The sequence below is a fragment of the Chelonoidis abingdonii genome, chromosome 5, assembly GCF_003597395.2.
Source record: "Chelonoidis abingdonii isolate Lonesome George chromosome 5, CheloAbing_2.0, whole genome shotgun sequence".
Classification (NCBI taxonomy): Eukaryota; Metazoa; Chordata; order Testudines; family Testudinidae; genus Chelonoidis; species Chelonoidis abingdonii.
The window spans coordinates 68,258,241-68,267,313 of record NC_133773.1 but is presented as its reverse complement, the minus strand read 5'-3'; the positions used below and the strand labels follow the sequence as shown (position 1 = coordinate 68,267,313).

Sequence of the window (9,073 nt, the reverse complement as noted above, 5' to 3'; positions counted from 1 at the left end):
TGACATATACACTACCTTTTACTTGTAAACAGGTAGGGTATAAAAAGATGGCCTTATGGGTGTAATTTTGGGAGCACACTTTTTGCATACAATTTATGCAATGTAACAATGCTGCATCAGATGGCTTTCACCAGACACTGGTATCAGACAGAACCTTTTTCTTGTACTATATTGTTGGCTTATAGCAATAAACCTGACTGACATTGATTATGTGGTCTCTTGAGTATGAAGTGACTCAAGCAATTGTTTATAAAATTCATCAACACTAGGAACACTTGGGGTAAAATCTTGGCTGGTTAAACCAATGGGAGTTTTTCCATTAACTTCAATAGTGGCAGGATTTCGCTCTTGGTCTTCAATTGGGTTATGTGATTTTTTTTTCACCCTACAAGTCACATAGAATAATTACGCTACCCATATCTATTTGAAACATTTTTTGTTGTGGTGGTGTTTATTTGCTTTGTTTTCTTTGTTTTTCTCCTCTTTGCATAGGTGTGGTTAGGGCTTTGCAAAATGTGCTGGTTTCAGTTCATAGAGATTTTGAGAATCTATACCACTGAATTTAGTTCACATGGATTCACAGCCTTTTAGTTTTGAATTTACTTGTTGAAACCAGAAAACTTCATCACATTTTCTTTTCCAGTCTCTCCACCTACCCACATTTTTCAAGGTCATCCACCTCTCATCCTCTTGCAGATGCCATCTTCCGAGGGTATGAATGAGGCTCACTCCAAATTCCCATGACAAACATCTTCAGTGGAGTGGGTACCCTGCTTACCTCTCCGGCTTCTGTCAGAATCCTCCACTCTTGGAAAAAGACAGCTGATCCAGAGTCATATTCTCACCATAAAATGTGAAAGAGTGTAAGAAGAACTGCCTTGGATTTTGGCATGAAAAAACACCCCTCTAGGACAAGTAATAATAGGCTCTAATAGCTGCTATTACTCCTGGTTTGTCTTTGCATTCCTACAGCCACACCCCTTTTCTTCTAACAGTGGCTGCAGTAGAGACTGCAAAAGTGATGCCACTGCTGTCTCTAACCGCGAGGAGGAAAACAAAGGGTGGAGAGAGTGTGTCACACCACTTGCTAACCCCACTCATTTCTTCACTGAGATATGATAATTCAGAATATACACAAGCAGTTGGTATAGAGGGTGGTCACTGGCTTGTGTTGCACACAACACTTATTCCGCTTCACTAGGGCATGCTCAGCATACCATCAGTAGGTTTATTTGTTATGAAGACGATTCAGCTAAGACGTGGTCATTGGACTGGGATTCTTTGGTGAAAAGAGCTATATAAGTTCCAAATACTGTACATAAGTACAAAATATTACCTTGACACGTCTTCTACTGAGTGCACAATTTTTGTTTATACAGAAAAGCTAAGAAAAAATGCTGGAGAAAAGACTATATGCTGCATCTGTATAACAACTTCCAGACTCAGAGAAATGAAAATATGCTATTCAATATTAGTCATAGACTTTAAGACCAGAAGGGACCATCATGATAATCTAGTCTCACCTCCTGCACATTTCAGATCACAGAACCTTGCCCACCCACTCCTGTAATAGACCCATAACCTCTGGCTAAGTTTCTGAAGTCCTCATATCATGATTTAAAGACTTCAAGTTACAGGGAATCTGCCGTTTACTTTTTTAAAACCTGCAAGTGACCCATACCCCATGCTCCAGAGGAAAGCAATAATCTCCCAGAGTCTGTGTCAAACTGACCTAGGGAAAAATTCCTTCCCAGCACCAAATATGACGATCAGTTAGATTCTGAGCATGTGGGAAAGATCCACAAGTCAGACACCCGGGAAACAATTTTCTTGAGTAACTTAGAACCTTTCCCATCTATGTTCCATCATCAGGCTTTGGTGATATTTGCTGCTAGTAGTCACAGATCAACTACATGCCTGGAGAGAAGAGGCATGGCCTCATTCAGAGATTGACAGTGAGGGAGGGGCAGACACCTGCTAGTGGTAAAATAAAGACCACTCTGCCACTGCTGAGGGCGCTGGGCTGGGAAGCAGTGGAGTCAGGTGGGCCTGCATCCGCCTACCCCTGCCACCCCACCCCTGGAATGGTAGTACTCTCCTTCTTCAGGCCAAAAGGCCTGTGCTTGTGTGTCTCCCGCCAGAGCCAGTATGACAGATTGTACCTGGGTGCCTGACCTCCGTCAGCCTCCTGGACTGATTGCTAAGTGTCTCACACCTGGCCAGAGCTCCCTGGACTGTTTTCTGGGGACCTCACCCTGTGCTGGAACCCCTTAGATTTTGTTGGGCGCTCACACCTGCCTGAGGGCTGGAATCCAAGATTACGTTTGGTACCCGCCCCAGCTGAGGGCCTGGATTCCCAAACTGTACCTGACTATACTCTGCCTGAGCAGTTGGACTTTAGACTGTTTGATGCCCAACCTGCCTGAGAGTTTGGGTCCCTGAACCACTCACTGCTCTATCTCATTGGAGGTATCAAGCACCGAGATGACTAACTTTCCCATTATCTTAGACTGTTCTTACAGGAGCAAAGAGATGTGGCCTCCCTTGGAGACTGAGAAAGGGAGGGCCACACATGCATACATGCCTACAATGCCATTGTAGGCAGTCTCATTATACCAGCCCCTCCATAAACATATCAAGCTCAGTCTTGAAGTGATTTTTTTTATTTTGCTCCCTACTGTTCCCCTTAGAAGGCTGTTCCAGAACTTTACTCCTCTGATGATTAGAAACCTTGTCTAATTTCAAGCCTAAACTTGTTGATGGCCAGTTTATATCCATTTGTTCTTGTGTCCATATTGGCACTTAACTTAAATAACTCTTCTCCCTCCCTCATATTTATCCCTCTGATGTATTTATAGAGAGCAATATTAAAATAATCCAGGTGAATACTATATTTCACAGAAAAAATATTCTGATAGTGCCATACGTTCTTCTCTTGTGAGAAAGAAAGAGAATTTATAGCTCACTAAAACAAAGAGCTTCTCATACCAACCAAAATATGGGATTGAGATTTAACAGAATCTTTAATAGGAGGCTGAATTATTTATACAATCCCTGAAAATGCTCCAAGAGAAAACTAATGAGAAAGCAGGAATTGACTTGGACTAAGTACTACAAGCAACATTTTAGTTAAGTTGCTTTTTTAGTAAAATCATTTGAGTGCTCCGCAAAATAAATATTGTGAAAATGCTATTGCAGACATTACACTAACCAGTAAAACAGACTAACAAACAAAAGCATTACTGAATAGAAACAGCTATAAAGATTCTGTGAGACTTGCCAGAGCAGAATGTGTCTTCTCTACCAATACAGAAACACAGATGTGATACCTGATTGAGGGTAGGTATTAATAATCATTCTTCTCTTTGGAAAAGTACTCTTCCTTTCCCCCACCAACACACTGCTGCCTTCATAACACTGGGTAAAATGTTGTTGTGGGCCTATAACTTTTTGCCTGTTTGGAAATTAACCATGAAAAGTAGGTCAAGTTATTTTCAGTTAAAAATGTTCTAAACAGGTACAAGAAAACCAGACAGAGATTAAATTAGTCCAAACAAAAAGGCCAACTGATAAAACTCAGGACAGTGCTATCGTGCCTGGAAAACAAGATATGGGTCTGGAATTTAATCAGCCAAGATTGGTGTGATGGATATTGGACCTAACTGGTGGACAAAACAATGAGGCAATAAACTGTGCTGCCCATGTGCCACCCTTCTTTGTGGGGAGTCCTTAAAATGAGACTTTAAAAAATCATCATGGCAGCTCAGCTCAGTGCATCTCAGCTGGACTCTGTCTCGTCATCTTGTCCCAAGTCATTCCTTGACCCTAAGACAGAAGTGGCAGAACAGACCAAAGGACTTTCTCCCCGAGAAGAAGGCCATAAGACCTTGCTCTTGTTTAAGGGACTTTATTTTTCATCTGAGAGTCCTGAAAGTCATGAGATCGTGACATCCAGTCCTCAGCCCATCAGTGAGGATACTTACTTGTCAGCAACATAGAGCCTGCAGTCAGGCACATAGGGTCCTGTTCTGTCTCCCTTCCCTTTTTGTGTTACTTTTTAGCCTTATTAGACTTCTTCCTATCCTATCTCTCTAAACATGTCATTGGATCCTGAAATCAATTGTACTGCTTGCTTTAACACAGTGATATGAGACAGCCCATCCAACCCTGCCCTGTCTAAGGAGAAAGGGCCCACTCAGGTCACTTCCCTAACCAAAATGTGAGTCAAGGTCCAACCAATAGGTGTCATGGCTGGCAAGCCAGCCCAAAAACATCTATTCATAAATGACCAGCCACCCAATGTTCCAAAAACGTAAACAAAAGCCATATTTCCCCCATTTTTCCTATCCTGTCTCTCTGTCACCTTGAGTATGTCTGCCTGTTCTTTAAAACACAGCAGGACTGAAAGTAAAACTCACCCTTTCCTTTTTATCTCCCACCTATCTTACTTTCAGGGGTTGGTCTGATATGTCTAAGGCTATGTCTACACTACAGCCTGAGTCAGCAAAACGTAAGTTGCTCAGGGGTTACCTCCATTGCATTCAGCTCCTACAACAGAATATTAAACTGGTGAAAAAATGGCTAAAGACAGCCCCCAAATAGAACTGCTTCTTTCATTTTATAACCTTCCAAGTTCATCAGTCAGGTGACTCCGTGGTCTGCTTCTGCATGTAATCACAAACTCCTACTAGCAGACTTCATTACTAGACAACCTCTTCCTTGCTAAACCAGTTCCTCTGGGCAGGAGCCAACCTTTTGTTTAGAAGAGCAACAAAATTTCAATGGCTGACCTTTTAAATTAACAACCCTCTTTTGGTAGCCCTTTGCCACCTGCCTTTTGGAACTCCAGTTCAGCATAGAGGCAAATGGACAATAGAAAAGGCAAAGTGCCACACATTCAAGATGGAGTTTGCAGCTTGGTAATGATACATACAGAGTTCATAATCTCACGCAGAATTAACAAATTGTACAGATTTTTCCCCAATCACCACAGCCCCCCCACCTCTTTGAATCTTACCCATCACTTCTAATATCCATCAAAAGCTGAAGAATATCCTAGTCAAATTTGAGTAAGTAGGAGATCCGAGATGGGCCTGATTAATGTTCCCTATGAGTCATGTTCAGCTCAATAGACAAAGAGACAGACATACTAATACTGGCTGCAATACAGAAAGGTATTAATAGGCAATTAACAATGCATATGAACAGAGTAGTTTCTAAAGCCACAGCTTATCTGCAGTATGTTTTAAAACAAAATATAATTCAGAAGAAAAGAATATCTTAAACGGTATCATCTTTCAAAATATTATACAAATTAATAACAGCACAGATGGTATGTGATCAAAATCAATATGAAATGGTAAGGTAAAATAGCTGTAAATATGCAAGCCACAGAATTGTTAATAACAGAAGATGTTCAAAATTGATAATAGCAATAAACTGTAATTAGCCTCAGAATTAGAGGCTTGCAGGTAAAAAGGCTAGTGAAACTAATATGCATAAAAACATTGTAATTTAAATATATATACAATATACATGGGTTTAGGGAATCTAATTCTAGTCCTGAAGTACTGTGCTATTTCATTAGAATCAGCAAATGTAATTATCCAGTCAAGTTTCATTATCCACTCTGATGAAAGTGTACAATAAACCACACAAATGGCAAAAAGTAAATTAGATGTTATAAATTTCTAGTGTTAATGGAAACATAGGCAAGTTTATTTATTTTATCTTGACAATGAATCCATAACAAAATCAAAACCAGTTCAAGAATTCCAGAATTCAAAATGAAATATCAGATGGAAATGGGTATGAACTTAATAAATCCTTCTTTCTTTGCAGATTTGGTACTGTTCTCTTTTCTTTTTAATGTCCCCTTTTCTCTTAAAATGTCCTTTTCCTTATTGTTGATTTAGTTCTAAGTGGTGCAGGTAAATGGAAATCAGCTCATTAATTTTTCTTTGAGAAAACTATATTTTGCATTCCACTCGTCTCACCTTTTGCACTTAAACTAGTGACTAGATCCACAATTGGGGGAAAATGGCATGTCTCCATTGATGCCAGTGGAGTTGCATCAATTTACTCCAGCTCAGAATCTGGACCTAAATATTTATTTTATATTGCTCTTTCTTTAGTATTTGTTTAATTATAGATTTGAAGAATTATATTTCTCAGTTGGGTAAGATTTTTGTATGTGCAAGATTCATTCAGATTTAATTTATTAGAATACCCTTGCTTTTGTGGATTTTCTATAGATATATATGGCCAGACTTTGTACATCCTTTATATGAGTAAGAATTAAGGTATCATTTTTATGCACAAATGAACAGTTTTGAAAGTTAGATGAAGGATGGATAAAATCGGTTTAGATTTGTAGACTTTGAGTCATTTATTTTAAGGGGTAGAGGTAAGATTGTTTTGTATGCATATTGTAAATGTGCACATAGATGCTGATTCTATTAAAATATTAGTTCTATTAAGGACAATCCTATTTTTAGGATGGGTAGAGGGGATAGTCATTTGCATTTAGACATTAACATATTCTGTTGGATAGCAACTGAAGACCTCTTCATATTTACTATGATTACATGTGACTCCAAATTCATGTTCACGTGTAGTATTGGAAAAATTTCATAGGAGGTTTTTGAGAACAGTGAAGAATAAGTTTTTAAATGAGATTACTTGATTTTCAGAAATCGTAATTTTAGATACCCTTTTAAAGTACAATTTAGCAAGGAATATAAGGATGTGCTTCTGTGTTTTATTGACTAGAGATGGACTGCTGAGTTGAGACCAAAATTTTGTTATGCTTTAGCTTTTCTTTTCTGAAACTAGTAACTTTCCGTACTGAACACGTCTATTGATTTCGTGAAAGATGACCCAGTGAAGCTGATTGCTGCATAAAATATTGTGAAGCTGAAATGCTTGATCAGAATGCAAATATTCAAGGAGGGATACATAATTAATCAAAACCACTGACACACTTGATAAATCCTACAGCACTCCACAACATCAGTGGATAGCAAAAACTAACATTAATTAGATGTGTGGTATATCCAGCTTCTTTATGTGGCTTTTCATTTGTTTCAGGTAAAGTTTATCTGGAACCCCTTGACTGATGAGAGCACTTGCTTGTGCTGCAACAATTATCTAGTTTGAGGATTATTGTATCCAGTCCCTAATAGCTAAGCTCCTTTTCAGTGTCATTATTTTCTTACATACATTTCTATGTGGCATCAAAAATATTTGTGGTGCTAAAAACAGCATCTTTCTGGAGAAGAGAGTGAGCTAGATTTTTGAATATATTTTACACATCATATAAGCAGGAACAATGGCATGAGATACATTTGCATTTCATAGTTCATTGCAACTCCTGCCCACTCACTCCATCTGTAATGATGGTATGTATACTAAAACATAAACACCCTTACCCACCTCCCAAATCATTACCTTGTGACATCTATATATTCTTCAAGAGTGCAAATAAAGATTTATAATTTATTACACTTAATCCCTAAGCCTCAAATTATCCCAAATGTTCTTTGAAACAGGAACAATATAAATAAAAATGAACGAGTCAGCTTTTTCTAAAATTACATTCATTGATGAAGTCAGGGATTCACTAAGCTTTGCGCAGTGGCAGTATCATAACCAATGAAGTTAATCTGAGGTGTGATTATTGCTAGTTGATAACTTAAGTTGGCACTGGCAGCATAAATGTTTGTCTGCTAAGGTCCTACTTTCACATATAGCTCCTGAAGGTGGAAGCTACATATTTTGTATACATCCTATTTTGTCAATGTGAAATTTGGATGGGCAAGGGATGCCAGATTGGACACTTGTTATAAATCCCAAATCTCTGCATCTTTCCTTTGCAATGATAACATTTAAAATTTCTCTTATTATTATTATTATTATTTCCCCTTTATATGCTCCGTAGGGTAAAAAATTAAACAAACTGTTTCATGTGAAGATTTATTATTAATGACTTGTATACATTGGCACAGAATGGGAGAAGTATACATTTGAAAATAATGTCCATTTAAGTTTGATAGGAAATAAGGATTTCTAAAGACATTTTAAATAGTCTAAAAACCTGGACTACAAGAAATAAAACCATCATTTGCTTCCAATTAGTGCTTCTTAAAATTAACTTCAGAATACACCTTGATGCATAATTACATAGGAAACTAACACTAATTGCTTAATCCAAAACAGCATAAAAATTAAAAGCCTGCTCCTGTACCACTGAAAACAATGGGAGTTTTGCCAATAGCTTCAAAGAGCTCAGTATTGAATCCTAAATGAGCAGTTGCTTACTGATGATATCATCAGTATCATTTTTTCTACTTTTCGCAACATGTCTGCACAGCCATAACAAACCAACAAGAGTGAAGGTTATTGTTGATGGGGACTTTTGGACATTGGATCCAAAGCACAGATTTACATTTGCAATGAAAGTGTGTTTGTGCATGTATGTGCTTATATCACATACACAAATGTTATTTGCCTTTTATCACATATTGAAAACTTTCAATGGACAATCCAATCAATTTTCTTGGTATAATTTTACCGTTCACTTAAAAAAAATATTTTCCTACAACTATTCTTCTATTTTATCTCTTTTCTCTTCAAAACAATATTCTGATTTTTCACTTACTCGTCAGCTTAGTTTGCTGGTCTAATGTTCCTTTTAGAAGAGTGGTCGTCAAACTGTGGGGCGCACCCATTGGGGTGTGTGTGTGAAGGAATGTTCAGTGCAGTGCAAAGTGGGACTCAGCACTGCTCCCATAAGGGACAGGGACACCCAGCCCCGTTTTGCTCCCAGCCCAGCTCTGGCCCCACCCACAACTCTGGCTCCAGCCCTGCCTGATTCCATCTCCACCCCCACTCTAGCTCTGCCTCTATCCTCAGCTCCTCCCCCATCCACAGTTCTGCCCCCAGTTCCGCCTTCAGCCCAAGCTCCTCTGCTAAACCAACTGTGCAGTAATGGGTGTGGGAGCAGGGCGGGGGGGAGCATGGACACATTCATTATGGTAAGGGAGGACACAAGATAAAAATTTTGGGCACCAAT

General features: G+C 38.7%; 1 pseudogene; it reads left to right on the top strand.

The window, feature by feature from the left end:
• The first annotated feature begins 7,624 nt into the window (after positions 1-7,624).
• On the top strand, positions 7,625-7,701 carry LOC116828780 (U4 spliceosomal RNA; annotated as a pseudogene).
• The last annotated feature ends 1,372 nt before the right edge of the window (positions 7,702-9,073 follow it).